The sequence below is a fragment of the Pygocentrus nattereri genome, chromosome 19 (assembly GCF_015220715.1).
Source record: "Pygocentrus nattereri isolate fPygNat1 chromosome 19, fPygNat1.pri, whole genome shotgun sequence".
Taxonomy (NCBI): domain Eukaryota; kingdom Metazoa; phylum Chordata; class Actinopteri; order Characiformes; family Serrasalmidae; genus Pygocentrus; species Pygocentrus nattereri.
Window position 1 is genome coordinate 28,957,727 of NC_051229.1, and position 24,065 is coordinate 28,981,791.

A 24,065-nucleotide genomic window follows, 5' to 3' on the forward strand; every position below is an offset into this window, starting at 1 on the left:
TTATAACTTCACCAAACAGTAATTGTGTATTAGAACATGTAGCAGTGTCTTCTCTGAGATTTTCAACAAAAAATATAATGATATAATCAGCCAATCAGTATATCGTTCAGACCTTAAAATGAATGAAAAACATGCAATCTTACTGACTCTCAGCAGTCTCTCATTGTAGGCTGGGCACAGGAATTCCTCTGTTCAAACTCCACCTGGATTGGCCCTAGAAAGAGATGAGGGGGGTGGGGGGGGGTGATTAAGCAGAGAGAGAAACACAGACAAGTTATTGCATTTTGCAAGCACATCAATATAGGCCTAATACCTGATTTAAGCAAGAAATAGACAGAAAGAGAGAGAGAGAGAGAGCGAGAGAGAGAGAGAGAGAGGACAGAGAGAGAAAGAGAGAGAGGGAGCAAGAAAGAGAGGAGATGGAGAAAGAGAGCGAGAGAGAGAGAGAGCGAGAGAGCGCGAGAGAGAAAGAGAGAGAGAGAGAGAGAGAGAGAGAGAGAGAGAGGGAGCGAGAGAGAGAGAGAGAGAGAGCGCGATAGAGAGAGAGCGAGATAGAGAGAGAGAGAGAGAGAGAGGGAGCGAGAGAGAGAGAGAGAGCGATAGAGAGAGAGAGAGAGAGAGAGAGAGAGAAAGAGAGGACAGAGAGAGAAAGAGAGAGAGGGAGCAAGAAAGAGAGGAGATGGAGAAAGAGAGCGAGAGAGAGAGAGAGCGAGAGAGAAAGAGAGAGAGAGAGAGAGAGAGAGAGAGAGAGAGGGAGCGAGAGAGAGAGAGAGAGCGATAGAGAGAGTGAGAGATAGAGAGAGAGAGAGAGAGAGAGAGAGAGAGAGAGAGAAAGAGAGGACAGAGAGAGAAAGAGAGAGAAGGAGCAAGAAAGAGAGGAGATGGAGAAAGAGAGCGAGAGAGAGAGAGAGCGAGAGAGAGAGAGAGAGAGCGCGATAGAGAGCGATAGAGAGAGAGAGAGAGAGAGAGAGAGAGAGAGAGAGAGAGAGAGAGAGAGAGAGAGCGCGATAGAGAGAGAGAGAACTTCCCCTTATTAGTGGCATCATATCACAGTGGCACAGCTTTTTAGACCAAAATGATCTCTGAAAAGAGAACAGCAGCACCCAAGACTTCAGTTCCTGTGCTGAGAGATGCTGGATGCACTAAGAAGTTCCACTGTGGCTCTACAAGCAACTCAGTTTTGGAGAAGTTGTTAAACCTGACACTTTTTATGCTCAAGTCACTTCTTGGTAGCTACTTTTACACCTACTTGAGTCAATATTTCATTACAGTAGCAACACCTTTATGCCTGCTCTGCCCATCTCTGTTCACCGTAACGCTGCTCCCAGTTCATCACTGCCTATTGTAATTCAAAGGAAACCCGGCTCAATCTCTACACAGACGGATATCAAATCAGCTTTCACAGTTAAGGCCTGCATTTGCATATCAATCTCCCAATCAGTGTCAACTCATGAGGATTTGATTACCTCAGCACCAGCAGTTATACTGCAGACGAGCGTCATCGGCTTTGATTGTCAGATGCCACCTCTGACGCAACGGGAGCGGCTGAGGCGGTGGTTCCCTACTCTCTCTGGACCATTTCAGTGTTTTCCCTTCTCCAACCCAACAAGTTCAACTCAGAAAGGACACGATAATCAGCCGATTAGTTGGTTCGTGCGCAAGGATGCCACTGTCGTATTTCTCCCACCATTTAAAAAGGACTGGGCCAGATGAGAGGAAAGCTAATGTTGCTTCGTACATTCAGTTTTTGTGTGCTATGCATTCATTCATATAATTTTTGGAAAAGTAAAACAGGGTCTAGCTGTAGTCTTCTTACTTCCAACCAAGGCAGGATTTAATGACAAAATTTCCTGATCTATAGAAAACGAACGGGTAGATTTACCAACGCTGCACCTTTGCAAACTCCATGCATGGGCGTGGTAGTGGGGGGAAAAGTGGACCTGACTACCCAGGGCCCGAGTAGGGAGAGGGGCCCATGAAAATCCTGATAATTGATGATTTTTTATTTTTTTGTGATGTTTTTATTTTGGTGTTTAATTGGGCCCTCTAATTAATTACTTATTAATTAATATTTCAAATATATGGATAACATCAACTGAGGGAATGAACTTTAGTCACAGTCCTCTCAACATATTGGACATTCTGGGGCCCCCTCTTGGCGGCGCAAAATGGTTTAGTCCGCCCAACAGCTACCGGCAAGTGTAACGTCAGTGAGCCCAGATTGAATGACCTGGGGGCTGGACATCATGCTGCCCAAAAAGCACAAATCAGGTTATCAAAAGAAGAAAGAAAGGAAGGAAAAAGAAAGAATGCAGAATGAGGGGAGGCAGCTGTTGACAGCTTTCTTTCCCAAAGGTGAACCGAGTTTGCTTGTTATGCAAAGTCCAATTAAAGTTAACGTAGTCCACTCCAGACAGCTGCTGCTGTTTGTATGCTCACGTGAAGTCGTTAGCTTAGCTAGTTGCCAACAAGGCTGCTTGCGGCTGTAAGTATAAAGACAATTATGAGCCGGCTAACGTTAGTTGTCAACATTAACCAGTTTCAGAAACAAACAGTGGCGCTGGCGCAGCAGCAGGAGCAGCAGTGGCCAGTCCTGACGGCTCTTCTGAAGATGAGCCTGAGGTTAGAGATGAACAAAGACAAGGTGAGATCTTTGTTCAAGTATTCAAGGGCGAGCTCCCCCCTCCGACCCCCCTTACGTTGGTATGTTGGTTCGCGAGAGCGAGAGAGAGAGAGAGCGCGAGCTGCTGACTGGTAGAATTACTGCCTAAATGTGAGTTGTTTACCTTAATTTTAAAGTAAGTTAGCCTTTTGGTTCAGTGCGTGTGCTATAGCATATTGTCTACTAACACAGCAGAGCTGAAAGTGAAACTTAATAAATGATCCACCTAGCAATATTTCTGCTGTATATATCAACATGTAAATAGCCTACCAATATCACTGTAGTTGGCTCAAGTGCACACTAGCAATGTATTATTTTTGTCTGGTAAAAAGCCTTAGCATTGCAGTGCAGTGCTGTGCTTAAAAGCTATCAGTGCTCAATGAATTCATGATGTTACCAAAGCCAATGAATAATCATGTTGATCTCAATATCCATCAAAATTATGATTATGATTTTTGCCATACATTTTTGCCAGAGAGGGGGAGAGAGAGAGAGAGAGAGAGAGAGAGAGAGAGAGAGAGAGAGAGAGAGAGAGATGTAAGTGGTGAGAACATAGAAATACAATTAGCTATTCCTCTCCTATGCTTGTAGATGTGTTGGAACTCTTTGAGTTGTTGGCCCATTATGATCCCTTCTTTCACGAGCACTTAGAAAAAGTAAGACAAAATAAGAAAGGGTCACGTTTAACTCACTACCTAAGTCCAGACACGCAGAATGAGTTTATTGAGCTCTGTGGCAAAAGAGTGCTCAACACTATCCTGAAAGAAAGAGAAGATGCAATATATTACTCTGTCATATGTGACTCAACACCAGACATATCTCATACAGAACAGAACGTGCTATTGGTAAGATATGTACATCACGACAAAGAAGACAGTGGTGTTTGGAAGATAGTTGAGAGGTTTATCGAATTCAAAGATTTTCACAAAAAGACAGGCCAGGAAATTACAAGAATGTAGAGGACAAGGATATGATAATGGAGCCAACATGAAAGGAGTACAAGCTCTGATTTTAAAAGTCAATCCACTTGCTACATTCTCCCCATGTGCTTCCCACACCCTCAATCTGGTTGGTGTCCATGCGGCTGAGTCATGTCCAGAGGTTGCAACATTTTTTGGCTCTGTTAACCGTCTTTATAATTTCTTCAGTGCTAGCCCAGAGCGATGGGCAACCTTGAAAGAAAAGACGGGATGTTCTCTTCATCGTCTCTCTGACACTCGATGGAGTGCCCGCCTTGCTGCAGTACGAGTTGTGGCAGCTCACTTGCCCTCCATCCTTGAGGCACTAGAATGTGTCTTAGCCACCTGCAGTCTGACAAGTGAAGCCAAGTCCGAGGCAAATGGTTTGATCAGTTATTTCAAGACCTTTGATGCCATCGTCCTTCTTACTGTGTGGGTAAAGATTTTGCAGTGCATTGAAAACCGAAATGTGATTCTTCAGGCAGGAGATATTTCTCTGGATGTTGAGGCTGCAAACATCAAGGCACTACAAGAGGAAATGCAGGCTTTTCGTAATAGATGGGACTCGCTGCTTGCAGAGGCCTCCCTAGTAGCACAAGCAATGGACGTACCTGATCATTTTCGGAGTGAAGAGAAACGAAAGCGGAAAAGGAAATGCATGCCTGATGAGATGACACAAGAAGATGCAACTACTGAAGACAGTGCCGAAAATGCATTCAGGAACAACATATTTTTTGTTGCAATGGATAGCATCATCAGTGCCTTGAGTGCAAGGTTCCAGACCACAGCAAACATATGTGAAACATTTGCACCTATTCTGAAGCTGACTGATATGACTGAAGCGCAGATAAAAACAACATGCCGGGCACTGGCAAAAATATATCACATGGATCTCTCACAAGAATTTGAAAATGAAGTGCTACACTTCCGCACCATATATGATGCTACATTTCTAAAAAATCTGTCTTCTCTTGAGCTCCTTAATGCCATCTGGAAGATGCAGCTACAGAGCATTTTTGGAGAACTTTGTATTGCTTTGAGAATTTTCTGCACACTTCCTGTTACAGTTGCAGGGGGTGAACGGGCTTTCAGCAAGTTGAAGCTGGTTAAGAACTACCTGAGATCAACAATGGGCCAGGATAGACTGAACAGCCTCGCCATCCTGTCGATTGAAAGCCAATTAGCCAAACAATTGGACTTTACAGATCTTATTAGTGACTTTGCAAACAAAAAGACCCGTAAGTGGGCATTTACTGGGATGTAAATTACATCTTTACATCTCGTGTCAGCAAGGCTTTATTTCTTTTTCTGCAAGCTGAAGAACAATTTGACAGTTGACATTTTGTACTATCGCAGGCTCTATTGATAAGATGACATAAGCTTTTGATGTAAAAAAGCACCAGCCACAACTTTTTTTCACATTGAAACAATATTTTTCTGTTCATTTCTACTGTACATTCTCATTACAAAATTAATGTAGCTTATTTGATTTGATTCTGAGTGTACAGTTGTCTCCTGTTCAAGAGTAAATGTTTTTAAATCAAAATTTGCACAAGTGTCATGGATCAAAACGTTAGTACACAAACCAGATGTAGCCTAATGTTTTAGGTATTTGAGCACAAGTAGGCCAAATGCATCAATACAGGTGGTGAATGAAAGAACCTCTCATCAATATAATCTGACCTGATTGTAGCTTAAAACCTTATTTATGCTTTTTTTATTTTAAACAAATACCCCCTTTTTTTTGGTCACGTTCCTCGTGTACTGGCATGGATAGGGGCCCACTGACATTGAGAGTGTACAGGGCCCAGAATTTGCTGCTACGCCCCTGACTCCATGTACCAAGAGGGTATGCCTAAAATCATATAGTTCTTAATAAATCTTTGTGTTCAGAGAAATCCAACAGGGATTTTTACAATTTCACATGGTTTTCTAATGCACTCGGCACTGGACTCATGTTCAGTTCATTCATCCAGCCAAAAAAGATTGTTTCAAAAGAGAAAGTAAAAATTGAAAAAACTGATGTTGAAATAATCTCATACTCATAAAGTCAAGATATATTGAGAAAATGAGTCATTACTTCAAACTTTGAACCTGTAACAAAGCTTTTGGTAACACTTGAATGTCAACTATGTCATCTATGAATGTCAAGTTTCTAAGCATTTATAAACACATTTATAACATGTTATGATGCATTCATAAGGCATTATAAACATGGTAATAAACATAGATTTCCCACACACTTCAAACTGTTTCAATCAGAAGGTAGCCATCTGACTCTGTGCAGGTAATTAAACATACTGCTTCAGTTGCAGAAGCCTCTAGTGACCTGACATTAAGAGGTCTGTGCTTGTGTGTGTGTGTGTGTGTGTGTGTGTGTGTGTGTGTGTGTGTGTGTGTGTGTGTGTGTGCGCTTTGCTGCCATTAAGTGATTACAGAGATATCAGGTTTTAAAGGAAGAACAATGATAAAAAGACGAACAAAAAAAATGCCCTAGGCCCAAACAACACAATAACCCACAAGCAGCCTTAATAAACACTGACCAGCTACTTCATTAATTCCACCTCTTTGTCCATTTTATCATCTCCTCTTGACATATAGGTGCACTTTGTGGTTATTCAATTACAGTCTGTAGTCCATCTGTTTCCCTGCATACTCTGTTACCCTGTTCTCCACAGGACCCTCACAGAGCAGGTGCTGTTTGGGTGGCGGATCATTCTCAGCACTACAGTAACACTGATGTGGTGGTGGTGTGTTAATGTGTGTTGTGCTGGTCTGAGTAGATCAGCTCAGTGTCACTGCTACACTGAGAATAGTCCAGCAACCAAAGATATCCAGCCACAGCGTCCTGTGACCACAGGAGAAGGACTAGAGGATGACCAACCCAAACTGTGCAGCAGCAGATGAGCTAGCGTCTCTGACTTCACATCTCCAAGGTGGACTGACAAGGTAGGAGTGTCTAATAGAGTGGACAGTGAGTGGACACAGTGTTTAAAAACTCCAGCAGCACTGCTGTGTCTGATCCACTCGTACCAGCACAACACACACTAACACATCACCACCACGTCAGTGTTACTGCAGTGCTGAGAATGATCCACCACCCAAATAGTACCTACTCTGTGAGGGTCCTGTGGTGGTCCTGACCATTGAAGAAAATGGTAAAAGGTGCTTGCTTAAGTCTGGTACCACCGTCTGTTTTCGCACGTGCTCAGACTGAGAAATCTGAAAGAAATCAGAGTAAGGGTTTATATGCACTGAGAAGCCTGAGTACTGAGCTAAAACTCAGATCTCTTTATTAGATTTCTCAATCGGGTTTCTAGTCCTTACTCTCATCTAAGCAATCACCATCGGAATAATCAGATGACAGCAGAAATCCAAATTTGATTCAATTACTTAGTGCATATAAACCCACGTATTGAGTGAAGATTTCAGGATGAATGGACCAATAAAAGTGACCCAAAATGACCTGGACTTAAACCTCTTCACTTTAACCTACATAAACAGCAAAAAATGAATGAGCAAATTATTTGCCCTCTTCTGTCAAGTTATCATTTTGGAGGTTTTTACTTTGGACAGCGAAAATATGTTCCATAATAAGTGACTGTTGGGTTTGCCAGTAGTTGATAGAACAACTATAATGAATTGGAAGTGGATGCAGTTTCCATATTTGAACGTACAGACTGGGGGGTCAAGTGAACATTTAAAAAATGTAACAACATTCTGCATCAAACAGAATAAGCAAGGAAGATTTGGTTTTCCATGATATCCATCCATCCATCCATCCATCATCTTCCGCTTCTCCGGGGTTCGGATCGCGGGGGCAGCATCCTGAGCAATGAAGCCCAGACCTCCCTTTCCCCAGCCACTTCCACTAGCTCCCTGGGAGGGATTCCGAGGCGCTCCCAGGCCAGCTGGGCGATATAGTCACGCCAGCGTGTCCTGGGTCTTCCCCGGGGTCTCCTCCCTGGTGGACTTGCCTGTGACACCTCCCAAGGGAGGCGTCCAGGAGGCATCCTAACAAGATGCCCGAACCACCTCAACTGGCTCCTCTCGACGTGAAGAAGCAGCGGCTCTACTCCGAGTCCCTCCCGGATGACCGAACTTCTCACCCTATCTCTAAGGGAGAGTCCAGCCACCCTGCGGAGGAAACTCATTTCGGCCGCTTGTATTCGCGATCTCGTTCTTTCGGTCATTACCCAAAGCTCATGGCCATAGGTGAGGGTGGGAACGTAGATCGACCAGTAAATCGAGAGCCTTGCCTTATGGCTCAGCTCTTTCTTTACCACAACAGACCGGTAAAGAGCCCGCATCACTGCTGACCCAGCACCAATCCGCCTGTCAATCTCCCGCTCCCTTGTACCATCACTCATGAATAAGACCCCGAGATACTTAAACTCCTCCACTTGAGGCAAGAGCTCATCCCCGTCCCAGAGAGGGCTCTCCACCCTTTCCCGCCTGAGAACCATGGCATAGGATTTGGAGGTACTGATCCTCATCCCGGCCGCTTCACACTCGGCTGCAAACTGATCCAGTGAAAGCTGAAGTTCACGGCCTGATGTCCCCAATAGGACCACATCATCTGCAAACAGCAGCGATGTGACCCTGAGGTCACCAAACCGGACACCCTCCATCCCCTGACTGCGCCTAGAAATTCTATCCATAAAAATTATGAATAGAATCGGAGACAAAGGGCAGCCCTGACGGAGTCCAACTCTCACTGGGAAAAAGTCTGACTTACTGCCGGCCATGCGAACCAAACTCCTGCTTTGTTTGTACAGGGCCTGAATGGCTCGTAGCAAAGAGCCATGTACCCCGTACCCCCGAAGCACCTCCCACAGAATACCCCGGGAACACAGTCGAATGCCTTCTCCAAATCCACAAAGCACATGTGGACTGGTTGGGCAAACTCCCATGAACCCTCCAGAATCCTGGAGAGGGTAAAGAGTTGGTCCAGTGTTCCACGACCAGGACGGAACCCGCACTGCTCCTCCTGAATCCGAGGTTCGACTATAAGCCGGACTCTCTTCTCCAGCACCCCTGCATAGACCTTACCAGGGAGGCTGAGGAGTGTGATTCCCCTGTAGTTGGAACACACCCTCAGGTCCCCTTTTTTAAAAAGAGGTACCACCACCCCAGTCTGCCAATCCAGTGGCACCACCCCCGATATCCACGCAATGTTGAAAAGGCGTGTCAGCCAAGACAGCCCCACAACATCCAGAGCCTTGAGGAACTCGGGACGGATCTCATCCACCCCTGCAGCCCTGCCGCCATGGAGCTTTTTAACTACCTTAGCGACTTCGGCCTCAGTAATGGACAAGCCTATTCCCGTGTCCCCAGACTCTGCCTCCTCACTGGAGAACGTGTTGGTGGGATTGAGAAGGTCCTCAAACTATTCCTTCCACCGCCCAATGACGTCTTCAGTCGAAGTCAGCAGCACACCATCTCCACTATATACAGTGCTAGTGGCACACTGCTTTCCCCTTCTGAGTCGCCTGACGGTTTGCCAGAATCTTTTCGGAGCCGACTTAAAGTCACTTTCCATGATATATTCCTTTTAATTAAGCAATATAAGACGAAAGGGAGAACGTCATCGCAAAGTAACATCCCGGCTGTGATTTGGTGGCCGTAGATCATCACAGCCGTGGTGTTATTGGTGATAACTCACTCCTCGAGTGTTCTACTGCTTTAATACAGCAGTTAAATAAATACAGTGAGAAATGAATAAACTGGCCGTGAACGCGGCGTTTAATATGTTTTAATGTTCAGCTCCTTCCTCGTAATTATAGCTCCTTAACGAGCAGCTTGTAGCTACATCAGAGTAACGAGCTCCGCCCACTCGCCGCTCAGCCGGCAGTTCATTCTCCAGCTCCTTACACTAAATTCCCAAACTGTCGTCTCCACTGAACAGCTTTTGTTTTTTATTGGGTCAGTTTTATGGCTCAGTCTGATTTGGTCCGACTCTGAAGATCAGACACGTCTGGCGAATGGTGTTGGGTTCATTTCTGGCTGATTCCAGGTTGTTCAGCTGTTCTTATGTGAAAAGCTGGTGAATTATCAGCATGGTTAGAACACTTCTCAACCAATCAGCTTGCATGGCTGGAACTAACTGTTGTTTAACATACATTAAGAAACACACCTGCATGATGATACTCTAGGAAATCATCCTGCATTTGCTTATGAAATTAATCTAATTCAACTGTTCAAGATTTGCATCTCCCTGTTCTACTACCTGGAGTGTGTACGTGGAAGAGATGGAGATAATTCATGCTCGTACATTTGTTACCTGATTGGTGTTTGCGGGTGTAGAGTGAAACACATTAAAGCAGATAACGGCAGCAGAGGAGGAAGCTGCTGGAGCACCAGTGCGTAGCGTTTCTGATGTATAGCAGAGCCTCAGGCCACTCAGAAAATGACTGCCCCCTGATAACGCAATATGTTCCCTTCCGCAGCACAGACTGACTTTCACCACGCTACAGAGTCATCCACATTTTGATGTTCTATTAGGGGAACATGGACAAGGTGTTTTTTTTTTTAAACTAACCAACAACTGTAAATCTAAGCCAATTACAGAGTTCAGATCAAACTGTCTGAATCTGGCTTGTGATGTACCACAGTGAGGAACAGGGTTCCCTTTATAAGTAGTGTCAACATCCTTTTGTAGTTACTGGAACAACACACTCCACTAACTCATATCTCACATCAGGGGTATGTATTTAAAATTCAGTAAGGTCCACTTAGAGAAAATATACACACAGAAACCAAAAGGAACGACAGATTTCTCAAAATGTAGCGGAGGAAAAAGTCAGATATTAGACTCTGAAATGTAGTGGAGTGAAAGGAAAAAATGGAAATACTTCAGATACACAAAAAAAAACAACTTAAGTACAGTAATGAATTACATTTACTTAGTTACTGTCCACCACTGGTTTTAGTAATAGAGGTGTACTAGTAGTGGCACTATGATGCATAATATCAAGCAAATCTGATATTCTGCTCAAAATGGCAGGAACATTGGGACAAAACTTTGCATACTGTGTTCAAGCACTCGTCTGTTTTGGATATTTCAATTTCAAGGATGACTGTGCATGACCTGTAGGTGGGTGAAAATGTTTTTGAGAAATAGTTTTTCTTCATTCTTTGTATTATTTTTCCACTCAGCTGGAAACTGTGTGTGTGTGTGTGTGTGTGTGTGTGTGTGTGTCAGCAGCTGCCAGGGTTCAGTGTGTGAAGTGGAGTCAGATGCTGGTAACACGCCTCACTTTTCATGCTGCAAACCCACTGGCATCAGCACAACCTCTACACAGGAGTGATTTGCGGCTGTGTTGTCACAGGGGCTAATTTGTTAGTCAAGGTTCATTTGAGTGGTTTTACTGTTTGAAAACAGGCCCAGTCGGAGACGTGGAAGGGCCTGAAGGTGACCTGTGGACAAGGCAGAGGGAATAAACAATGTGTCCTTTAAAACAGACTGGCCAGTAAAGTTTTCAGATAAACAGAAAATCACTATGATTTCCACAGGTTTACATGAAAACAAGAGCACTCTATAAAGCTCTACAATGCTCAAGATATCCGTGTGGTCATTCTGACAGTCTGCAATGCACTATAGGAAGTACAGGGAGTGATATGTCTTCTGGATTACTCTACCAAAATAGGACAATTTGCATTCTTTACATGAAGAGTGACCCTTCTATTGTTCTGTGTAAACAACATAATCCTTGTAGCTCTAAAACTCAACGCAGTTCAGATTCGTCGGTTCTAAAAAAAAACAATGTGTCGCCTTGTTTTCTTGACAAGGATCAGGTCCTTTCGCAGGACAAATCTGACTGTAATCTGTAGCCACCTTTTGATATAGAGTCAGCTCACACAGCTCCTCAGGCAAAAGGCTTATCTGTGGAGAGATTATTGTATGACAAAAAAAAAAAAAAAAAAAACACACACAAAAAAAACTGGCCTCAGGTCTGTTTTGGGTCTGTCCAGGTCTAATCCACACCCACTGGGCACCAGTACCAGCGGGAACAACCAAAAATTCAAATTTACTTTACAAAGTCTCACAAAACTGGACTGACGTGTGCAGAAACAGTTAAACATTTGCTGATTTTGGCTGAAATTAATAAGAGAATCAACAAAAGAAGGTCTCTACAATGGCTAGAGGGGTGGCATCCCCTCGCATCGCCCCTCAGAGCAAGTCAATCCCTGTGAAACCAGTCCTAATTCAGCTAATCCAGCTAATACTCGACAAACAATCTCTCTCGTTTCTTCTCTCACATTTCATCAATATGCAATATCTTTTTCTTACGTAACAGTTTCTCGTTCTGTAAATCTGACTGCAGAAATAGTTTATTAGCGAAATCCAAAGCACAGGTTTTATTTTAGCACCTGCTCAGCTGAGAGAAAGTGTGGGGGGGGAGGGCTTGCACACAGGTGTGAAACAGAAAATGAGAGAGAGAGCGCGTGAGAGCGAGAGAACGAGAGAGCGAGAAAGAGACAGAGAGCGAGAGAGAGAGCGAGAGAGGGAGCGAGAGAGGGAGCGAGAGAGGGAGAGAGAGAGAGAGGGAGAGAGAGAGAGTGAAAGAGAGAGGGAGGGAGGGAGAGTGTGAGAGAGTAGTGGATGTGTAGTGTGTATGAGTGGGCTACAGAAAGGTGTGAGAACAGATAGTCCAGTGGCTCTCCCGTGGGAAGTGGCCTGTGATTTCAAGATCAATAGGCCTCTCGGCTGGATGACTAAAACGACAAACGAGAGGAAAACGGGCCGGTCCTGTGGGGAGGAGACCCTGGAGCATCTGGAGTCAGAGGAACAAAGAACGAGAGTAGAGGAGAAGTGCTCCGCCAGAACTCGGTTCTTTCTTTTGATTAGTCTGAGCTCAGAGAGGGCAGCCTTCCTCTCCAGTAGTGCGGATTACACCAGCTTTCATGCAACTAGACTGACTTGCCTCATTTCTACATTCCTTGGCCTTTTTTTGGTACCCCTATCACGCCAGTATCACCACAGTGCTAAACATAGTCCCTCACATAAATAATGCTTTGTCAATCGTGGTCCTGTGGTGGTTTTCCATGACAAATGACTTAATGTTACCAGTGGTGGGCAGTAACTGAGTAACTGAGTAAATGTAATTACTTTCTGTACTTAAGTAGTTTTTTCATGTATCTGTACTGAAGTTTCTCCATCCGGGTCGACTTTTTCCTTTCACTCCGCTACATTTCAGAGTCTAATATCCGACTTTTTCCTCCTACATTTTGAGAAATCTGTCGTTCCTTTTGGTTTCTGTGTGTATAAAAACGTAACATGTCAAAACGAAAGAAGCGCAAAGCCAGAGCACCAATCAGGGCCCAGCGGTCACTTTGTTTATAGCTGGTTTTGACCTGTTGGTCATACCGACCCAGTGCAGCACACGGTTCAACGTCAGCACAGCAGCGTAAAACTTTGGGAGAGTCTGTTCAACATAAATGATGAACTAACCTAACTTTGTGTAAATAGAGCACAATATAGAAATATGTCCACATATGCAGTCGTGACTGACGCGGTTTTTTCTGAATTTCTACAAACACCATTTCATTTTATAGTAAATTAGTTTGGGCTGGTTTATGTTTATGAACAGAGGCCTACAGATCAACATAGTAAAGGAGCTCATCTGTGATCCTGAGTTTAAAGCCAGTTTGTATTCAACTTAAACTTGGAACTAAGTTGTAAATAAATCTGAAACTGAAACTTTGCTTGTGTGTAAAAAGTGATTTCAGAGCCACTCGGTTCTCCCTGATGGAAACTGTTTACCTTCAGTGTTTTGTGCTTATGATCATTTTAATAGATGTCAGCGTCACTAATTAATGACGTTCTATTAAAAGACTGGTTTACCAAGAGAGACGCTGGAGGACTTTCACCTGAAATGAGTTCATGAAGCCAGTCTGGTTATAAAAATGATAACAGGACATCAGAGCCAGAATTACTCTTTTAGTACTTTTACTTTATACTTAAGTACATTTGAAGGCAAATACTTTAGTACTTTTACTCAAGTGGAGGTCTAAAGGGAGGAACTTCTACTTTTACTGGAGTGATATTTACCCTGGGGGTCTCTACTTTAACTCAAGTACATGGTTTGTGTACTCCGTCCACCTCTGAATATTACTCACAAAACAGGTTTACTTACTAGCTCCTGCATAGTAATAAATACTCTTACTACTCATTGCTTTACTTTAAAAGTTACTCTCAAAAACACATCTGTACCAACTGTACTGTACAAGAGAAAACCCCAAGAACTCTTTCAGTAATTTGTTCAGGAGGAAACCACAGTCAACATGTTTTAAAAAGCCTGTCCCTGTCCCCGTCTTCGCTCTGAACAAGGCACGTCGAGTTGCTTGATCAAAATCATGAATGACTAATGCTGATGGGAAAGCACAGAAACTAGCCAGCAGATCCAGTTCAAACAATCTGCATGAAAATAAAGCCTTCATGAATAAAACGTTAAAGCTTACACAGCTTTTCCTGAACGAAAACTGAGCCTGGCTTGTTTAGATGAGTTTGCATCTCTCTCTTTACTCATGGACTGTATATTAGCAGGATTAGATCCTTTAAACACACTGTGGTCAGGGGTAGCATGCAAAATACAGCCGTAACACATAACATGAAAACCACCACCTTGTTTCTACACTCAGTGTCACTGCTGGACTGAGAATAGTCCACCAACCAAAAATATCAGTCAACAGCGTCCTGTGGGCAGCGTCCTGTGACCACTGATGAAGGACTAGAGGATGACCAACACAAACTGTGCAGCAGCAGATGAGCTGTCGTCTCTGACTTTACATCTACAAGGTGGACTGACATGTTAAGAGCATCTAATGGAGTGGATAGTGAGTGTTTAAAAACTCCAGCTGCACTGCACGGTGCATAAGACAGACAATGAGCACAGAAACAAGGAGGTGGTTTAATGTTACAGCGCTTGGTGAATGAATATATATGTATCTACACACAAAATGTATGTTTTGATGTAAGTACTCATGTTCCCTCAGTGACATGAGTAATGCAAATAATGCACTTCTTATGAAGCTGCATGCATTTCAACTGCCATCATAAATAACTATGAAAGCAAACAGCCAAACAACTATATTTACTAGCCTGTAAAAACTAGTGCCTCTAGGCTTCAGGCTAAAAAAACAACGGAGACTTAGATATCGAATACTTTAAAAGTAAATGACTGCATGTTTTATAAAGCAAGTATATTGCACATCATATCCTCCCTATCGTGCAGCCCTACTGCACATCTATAGAAGTGCTACAGCATCTTAAAGGGTAATTACACTGCAAAAAAAAAAAAAAGGTCTTGACTTTGCACTTTATCTGGGTGCCACTCAGTGTAGTCCTCAGTGAATCAAAGAGATCCCCAAAACTGTCAGTATCCAACCAGAGAAAGGAAAACATAGAAACAAATATCCAGCCATTTCGGACCCATCAAACAAATGAATGACTGTTATTGCGGATCAACGTTCAGCTTGTGTAATGGCGAGACTATAAAAAGGTCCCATGAATAGCTACTGTCTCTGAATGAGCTCTCGTCTCCAGCCCTTTGAGATGAGTAAGAGCAGAGTCTCTCTCTCTCTCTCTCTCTCTCTCTCTCTCTCTCTCTCTCTCTCTCTCTCTCTCAGAGGAACACAGGAATGGAAAAGAGTGGGCGGGCAGACTGGCACCTTGCTGACGCCAGTCTCTGAGCGCACACACACACACACGTTTGGCTTTATACCTTCTCATGACATACCATATATATTATATACAAAGTAAGCACCTATAACATAATGATATGTTTCACACACACACCCCTACCTATTATATATATATATATATGACAGAGATGACTGTCGATGTGACATTTGCATCTGGAGTCAGGGGCCTTTGTCTCTGAGCTAAAGAAACATCAACGGCGATAATTCAGGCCATCGTGAGTCAAATTTTCAGAACACATCAAATCAGAGACAAAAACAACCAAAGTTTTGTTACTGTCCAAATATTGCACCAGAGTAACGGGTCACACATTCTGGATATACGAAGGAAAAGGCCTGAAGCCATATTAAACGCACATTGAATAAGAACACGGCACTGTTTAATGACCAGCTCAGGAGACTGCTAATAGGCTAACAGGCAAAAGGTTTAAATATCCACTGAATTATATTACCTGATTATCTGTAAAGCTGCAGCATGCAAGATAAACTCAGACTTAGGCTTAGACAGTTTGTCATTCAAATTGACAGCGTACAGTGCCATAAGAATGAAATTATGTTGCATTGGATCAAAGGAGATCGGGAAGTAAAGAAAATAAAAGTAATACAATGTATAGCAAAGTGTAGTGCATATGTAAACATATGCATATCAACAGATAAATACATTTTAAATAAGTATATACACAAGAGAGTGTGTTGCACTGGAGCTCCCAGGTATGGAGTTATCCGTTATCCGCTATAGAGTCCAGCCGTCTTATGGCATGTGGGAAGAAGCCGTTTCTGAACCTGGCTGTTCTACTTTGAAAACTACAGAACCTCCTTCCAGAGGCCAGCAGTGAGAAGAGTCCATGGTGTGTGGGGTGGTGTGGTGTGGTGGGGTGATGTGGTGGGTCTGTCTATGTTCTGAGCTCTGGTCAGACAGCGACTTGTCGCAGTGTCCCGTATTGGAGGAAGTGAAATCCCAATAATTCTCTCTGCTCTCCTTACCACCCTCTGCAGGGAAGTCCAGTCAGAGGCTCTGCAGGCTCCTGCCCAGACAGAGATGCAACTGGTCAGTATGCTCTCCACAGTGCCTCTGTAGAAGGTAGTGAGGATCGAGGGGGGGGGTGCTCTTTTCATCCGTCTCAGGAAGTGCATGCGCTGCTGCGCTCTTTTGACCAGAGCTTCAGTGTGAGTGGACCGGGACAAAGTGTCCGTTATCTGTAGCCCCAGGAACTCGGTCTGAATCATAAAAGACATATGCTTGGGATTTCCCAGAATCTGACATACAATCTAAGGTTTTACATCCATGCAGCTTAAGTGTCTAGACGATTCAGATGAGTTGTAAAATTATGAACATATAATACTTTGTGGTTTCCAACAGGCATCTATAACAGATCAACTCTGCTATAACAACAGAAAAACCCACTTTTTATACAGGGAGATTCACTCGAAAGAGGCCCCGAATATTCTGTCGTAACTCCCGTTAGGATGAAGCGGTCTGAACCAAAAATATACACCACATACCTTGACGTATGTGTAACCGATTGCATTACATGCTGATCTCCATTTCCTGCCAGACACATGACGGGGTCTGCACCCGGAAGATGCAAACGGAGGTTAAACGCTGCGAGGGCTGTCCACCGCCTAACTCATCATTCCGACACAGAGCATCCTGGCTGTATATCCTGTATATTGAGAAGCACATCGCATGCTGTTTCGTTCAGATTGCTTCGTCCTAGGGAGAGCTATTACAATCTCCCTGTATGAAGGATGTAAACATAGCTTTGGATTTTGGAAAACACTAACTTACTTGCCTTGGCACAGCAGTCTGAAGCGGTTCCGCAGGGGAAGAGCTATTAGTACCCAAGCTCCTGTTTGCATACTTCATTATAAGAAACAGACATGAACCCAGACCAGCAGGAGCTCATAAATGCATAAGCAACAACTTGAAGCAACAACTTTCAAAATTTTAAAAAAGTTGGTACTCAGTATTATTATTAGTAATTGTACATTGCTATGTAATTGTTGTTTGTGTTACTATTGTTATGTTTAGGTTTTGTCTGCTAGCTCATATATATATATATATATATATATATATACACATATACATATACATATACACACACACACACACACACACACACACACACAATGAATCAGCTAGTTTTAACTAACTAATGTTAACACAGAAGGCCATACCTAATAAACTGGCAACTCTGCTGATGCGTACCAGACAGGTACACATCATCTTTTACAGACCATGCGCGCGCGCGCACACACACACACACACACACACACACACACACACACCTACAAAAACCCACCCCCTCACATCAAAAGACATAATGCGCCCCTTAGCCCCCGCATTAACCCCCAAAGCCTGGAGCTTTACCCCAGCAGGGTGCTTCACCTGACCCCTTAACTCACATTCTCTCTGGCTGCGGTGTAAATGAGTCATTCCGGCTCCAGTGTGTGCGTGTGGTGTGTATGTGTGTCCCCCTGCACACTGTAATTACAGCCCCTCCTCTAGCCAGATAGATGAAAAAGAACACCCTAGGGAGCACTGGAGGCTTCCTATAGGTACGACATCCACTGCAACTTTGTGATGACTCACAGCCGAGCAGGACATTGATATGTAGAAGTACAGTTGGAGCTGAAGCATCATAGGATACATCTGCTGCTCAGGTGTGCTGTTTATAGTGCCACTGCTACTGTATGTGTATGATATTGGGACAAATAATCCTCTAATGATGCCAAATAAATGATGCCATTAAAAGAAAACCCTTTCCTGGTACACGTGCATGATTACTAAAGTAATTAATGCAAAGCTCCATTCTGCACGTCTCCATTTGCATGCTATACACCCATCAGGCATAACATTCTGACCATCCTGGTTTCTACGCTTATTGTCCATCTTATCAGCTCCACTTACTGTATAGCTGCACTTTGTAGTTCTACAGTTACAGACTGTAGTCCATCTGTTTCTCTGATACTCGGTTACCCTGTTCTTCAGTGGTCAGGACCCCCACGGACCCTCACAGAGCAGGTACTGTACTGGTCATAATGTTATGCCTGATGGGCGTAGTGTCTTGTTCCAACATACCCACTCACCGGTATTATTAGGTACACCTTGCTAGTAAAAGGTTGGACCCCCTTTTGCCTTCAGAACTGTCTTAATTCTTCATGGCAGACTTTCAACAAGGTGTTGGAAACGTTCCTCAGAGATTATGGTTGGTTATTTGAGTTCCTGTTGCCTTTCTATCATGTGGAACCAGTCTGCCCATTCTCCTCTGACCTCTCACATCAACAAGGCATTTTCGTCCACACAACTGACCGCTCACTGGATATTTCCTCTTTGTCGGACCGTTCTCTGTAAACCCTAGAGATGGTTGTGCATGAAAATCCCAGTAGATGAGCAGTTTCTGAAATACTCAGACCAGCCCGTCTGGCACCAACAACCACGCCACGTTCAAAGTCCCTTAAATCCCCTTTCTTTCCCGTTCTGATGCTCGGTCTGCACTTCAGCAAGTTGTCTTGACCACCTCTACATGCCTAAATGCATTGAGTTGCAGCCGTGTGATTGGCTGATTAACTATTTGTGTTAATGAGCAATTGAACTAATAAAGTGGCTGGTGAGTGTACATTTCCTTGGTCATCAACCGCAGCGCTCTGTAAGAAGATGGAACTTCAACATCATGGTTGCAGGCCTGGCCAATATCTAGAGAGATTAAATAAAAGATTCCTCTCTCTCCCCCTCTCGTTCTTTTTCGTTATCATGAGGGATTTCGCAAAGCCTTGCCAATATTAATCTTCTTTGTTCCTTTGTAACTCTGCATCAAAGTCAAAATGTCACAATATAAATAACAAAAGCACGGCCAGTTCCTGCGGGCCGTCTTTTCCTGCCTGTTCCGAGTACAAGAAAGTGAATTGCAACATGGTAAAACTCTTTATATTCAATAATCCATGCCAGGAAGTAGACATACAGTGGCTCAAGAGAGACACAGAGGGTTGATATACTCAATAAACCACAACGGCAACATTAACAAAGCATGATTTCTTACTCTGCATGGACAACCTGAGTCAAAACTGAGGGCAGTTCAATAGGAATCTCATATATATATATATATATATATATATATATATATATATATATATATATATATATATATATATATATATATATATATATATAACAGTAGGTGCCTTATGCTGTCATAAGGAGTCATAATTAATAGAACAGTGTTATGTTAATATTAACACTAATTAGTGGACATGATGTGACCAGGAATGGTAACATGATATATACTTCTACATATTACTGGATACATGACATCTGCTATGACTTGATTGTCAATGTTATGTTTAAGTTCAAGTAAACTGTCAGGAAATATTAAAACAGAAAGCAAAATTTTAGCTTCCCTACTGCTATTTTGATCTTTATTATTACGCAAAGTGCTTCAATCATCATCATCATACACCATATCCATTTCATTGTTCAGTTTTTGACATAAGTTGAAAATAAGTTTCACGATGAATCGACCAAAATAAACGCCTCAAAATGACCTAGAAAATTCTGGTTCCATTGACTTACATTAAAAGTAAAGTGTGTTTTTTCCTTCTCCTGTAAAGTTACTATTTTTGGAGATACGAGGTTTTATTCCAACAGCAGTGATAAGTTATCTCAAACAGACTTGCTTATTACTGCGGTTGGAAAACAAAAATTGGCATCTTCATTTTTGTCATTGTTCAGTTTTTGATATAGTTTGAAAATGCCGGTGGCTAAATTTCATGATGAATGGATCTAAAACAGCCCAAAATGATTTGGAAGAAACTCGGGATATACTGACTTACATTAAAAATGAAGTAAGGTTTTTTTCCTTTTCCTGTAAAGTTACCATTTTGGGGATACAAGGTTTGGTATGTGGGTTCTCAGAAAACTTCGCCAAACCAAATTCTGAGCAGAGCAATTGGACATCTGTACTTGGGGTTTAATCAAGTCTGATCAAAACTGCCTCGGTTACTCAATCACCAAATGACAAATAATAATGTGGGGAAATTTACATTTTTCAGAATTTAATAGTAATATAAGCAGCTTAGAAAATGGATGGATGGATGGATATATATATGTATGTATATATATATATATATATATATATATATATATATACATACATACACACACACACACACACACACACACACACACACACACATACATACACACACACACAGCAACAATAAAAAAGTGAAGTGAAAAGTGAAAAACTTAAAGCACCTATGTACTTTATGCTGGTAAGCCTTTGCAACTGCACTGAAGTTTATGACTGCATATCTTGCCCAGCATCCTGAGAGAGCTTCCGTTCTGCGTGACCTTTTGGCTCACTGAGTACAAAGGTCGTGGTCCCTTTGATATTCTGCACTGCTGCCGTCTGACGTTTGCTGGGCGTCTCTGAACGGTCACGCAAACTCTGGCTATTAACATAAGCTTAACCCTTAGAGGGCTACACTTATGACCGTCATTCATTTCAGGCTTTTTGAAGGGCCACGTCATGGAAAACTGAATTTGAGATTTTAGGAAATGAAAGAAGGTAAACATGTTTATGTACGCAAGCTCATTGTTTATTCATTGTTTTTGTGAGCAGCTTAGCCCCACCCACTTCCACTGTAGTTATGCTTGTTTCACGCTGGAGCGCTTTTTGAATGAGGCAATGAAGCAACACAGACAATCAGAAGTATCCAGAGTTAACCTCAGGAAAAAAGCAAACATTTAAAATGATGGTTCATCAAGGGTTCTTTAGTAAAGAAAACGGTTCTATGTAGCACCCCAAAAGGCTTCTTCTGCTGTTACGGTGTCAAGCTTGTCACAACAGAAGAACCTTTTTCGGTACTTCATAGAACCACTTTCAAAAAGGTTCTATACAGAATTGTCTATAGCACACTCATGCACATTGTCCATCGATTCACAGAACCCTTTAGTCATGCAAAAGTATGGAGTTTTCATGGTTCTATAGAGAACCATTTTCTTTAAAAAAGAAAAGAACCTTTTCAAAAAGGTTCTATATAGAAATATCCACAGCATGTTCTACATCAATCTGAAGAACCATTTCACGATGCAAAGAACCCTTTAATCATGCAAAGACTTCTTTGAGTGTTCATGATTGTCTTTTCTGCAGAACCTTTGAAGTTGAAGGACCATCACTATAAGCGTGCATGGGCCTTTAGATTGCAAATGCAAATTTAGATATTTAATGACATAGTTATGAATTACACTTCAACACAATACATTTACATCCTGTATCAAATAACTATGGCTGTGTTCACACAGCAGGTAAAAGTGGCCCAAATCCGATTTTTTTGGTTGGCTGTTTACAACATATTTTAAATGTGATCTGAATCTGACATCAGTCTGAGAAGATCAGCTCCTCAAATGACCCATATGGACTAAAGAACAATGCTTCACGTGGCTCATCCAGAGGTAAATAATCATGACGGCCAGCAAATCCCTGTCACTTTCAGCTTCTTCTTCACCAGCTGGGCTCATCACCCAGAACATGTTCAAGTTCGCCGATAAAGGGGCAGGTTATTCGGCCATGGCCTCTTCTTTGGTCCGTGTCCTCGGATTCTTTAAACTGTTTTTTGATGCTTACATTTATGGCATTTGGCAGACGCTCTTTTCCAGAGCGACTTACAACTTGATTATTTTTACACAGGGAGGCCAAGGTGGTGTTAGGAGTCTTGCCCAAGGACTTATTGGTATAGCGTAGGGTGTTTGCCCAGGTGGGGGATTGAACCCCAGCCTACAGCATAGAAGGCAGAAGTGTTAACCACCACACTATCCAACCACCACAGCCTCGGGGTCCACGTTCAGCCGTTTTTCATTCGAAACCTCTTCAAACACGGTCTCTTCCAACTTTTTGGTACAGAAACATCAGCCTAAATGTTTGAGTCTCAGCAGTGCAAAATTATGCCGAATGTCAAGCTGGACTGAAAGTCATACGAATTCCATTCTGGATGTTCAGACTGAAGCTACGTTCATGTTAGTCTCATTTCTCGAATCCGATTTTTTGCTCAAATCTGATCTCTGACATGATCGTTCACACTCGTTTAGATAAGTGATTCAAATGTCATTAATGCGAACGAACCATCTTGAAATGACTCGCACACATCCTACTCATGTAACGTCACATGAACGATTCACGTGAGTCACGTGCATCATCCGCAAACAGACTAACGAGCTTCGCTGAGATCATTAACTCTGATTAGCGCTCAGCTTCATTATTAGAGTGAGACAAAGGAGAAAAAGGTGAGAAAATGTTTCTTTTTTACCATTTACAGGCTTTAACATCCATTTGGCGCTTCTGCCATGGTAACACTGAATGATGGTGCAGTGCAATGCGGAAAAAAAAACCAAACAAAAAAAAAAAAAAACACATGAATTCCGATCTGAACGTCACATTAAGGTCGCATGACCACAAACTGGATACGTATCCGATCTAGGACCACATGAATACTTGAAAAGATCAGATTTGCATGTCCACACAGCTCTAAAGACATCAGATCTGAGTCACATTAGGGCAAAAATGGTATTTGTGCCATTTCAACCTGGTAATGTGAACGTAGCCTGAGATCGGATACACATAATATTTTAAATGTGATCTGAATCTGACATCAGTCTGAGAAGATCAGCTCCTCAAATGACCCATATGGACTAAAGAACAATGCTTCACGTGGCTCGTCCAGAGGTAAATAATCATGACGGCCAGCAAATCCCTGTCGCTTTCAGCTTCTTCTTCACCAGCTGGGCTCATCACCCAGAACGTGTTCAAGTTCGCCGATAAAGGGGCAGGTTATTCAAAGTGTTTTAAATCGGAATTGAAAATGTCCGATTCAATGTGTTGAATCATCGACACACATCTGTGTCACATGCCTAGAAAACGATCGGATTTGGGCCACTTTTACCTGCTGTGTAAACGTAGCCTAAGGCACTTTTTGAATGATGCAATGAAGCAATATCGCCAAATCAGAAGTATCCTAAGTAAACCTAAGGGGAAAAAATTTATTACATGGAAAAGATGGGATGCACACTTAAAATGATGGTTCTTCAAGAGTTCTTTAGTAAAGAAAACGGTTCTATATAAGACCAAGAACACTCAAAGAACCGTGCATGATTAAAGTGTTCTCTGCACCATTCAAAGGTTCCTCAGATTGATGGAGAAGTAGCATATCTATGTAGTTACATAATACATTTACACATTTACCTTCAGTTCATATATCAACAGATTTCAGTCTGCACTACTGACAATTCTCTCTTTGTTCCCAGGTATATACAATTTTAAAAAACATGGCAAAAGTGAAAAAAGGCTGAGAGTACACAGCAATAACTTATCAAACTCAAATCATAATACAGCATCTCCTCTTCTTCACAAATGTAGTATGAATTGACAGTTTATGCATTTGTAACAGACTCTCTCAGCTTGTTTCAATGCTAGAAATAATTCATTTGAAATTACAACATACTTTTGTCAAAATTTGATGGCAAATGTGTCACGAGTTACTGATCAGGTTTGAGGTGGAAATTAATCTCTGCACATACTACAAATAAATACAATAGAATATGTCCCCTGGGGATCTGAGTAGAACAGCGAGAAGAGCATTAGCAACAAAAAGGCTTTTCAGATTCCTGTAATTCTGAGAAATAAGCAAAAATCTCCAATGATTACTGCAACCTCCTTGGAATTGATGACCCTAGAAAACACTGTATT

At 42.5% G+C, this 24,065-nt stretch overlaps 1 protein-coding gene across 5 annotated transcripts in view; it reads right to left on the bottom strand.

Annotated features, from left to right (window-relative positions):
* Positions 1-24,065, bottom strand: part of dlgap1a (discs, large (Drosophila) homolog-associated protein 1a) — a 201,311-nt gene that overhangs the window by 127,497 nt on the left and 49,749 nt on the right. For 4 of the 5 annotated variants that reach the window (XR_005129136.1, XM_037531272.1, XM_037531268.1 and 1 more), the window contains exon 2: positions 148-214. The gene's annotated coding sequence lies outside the window, so the exon portion shown is untranslated. Of the gene's footprint in view, positions 1-143; positions 215-24,065 lie in introns of all 5 variants that reach the window. The other variant, XM_037531269.1, reaches the window with a different exon arrangement.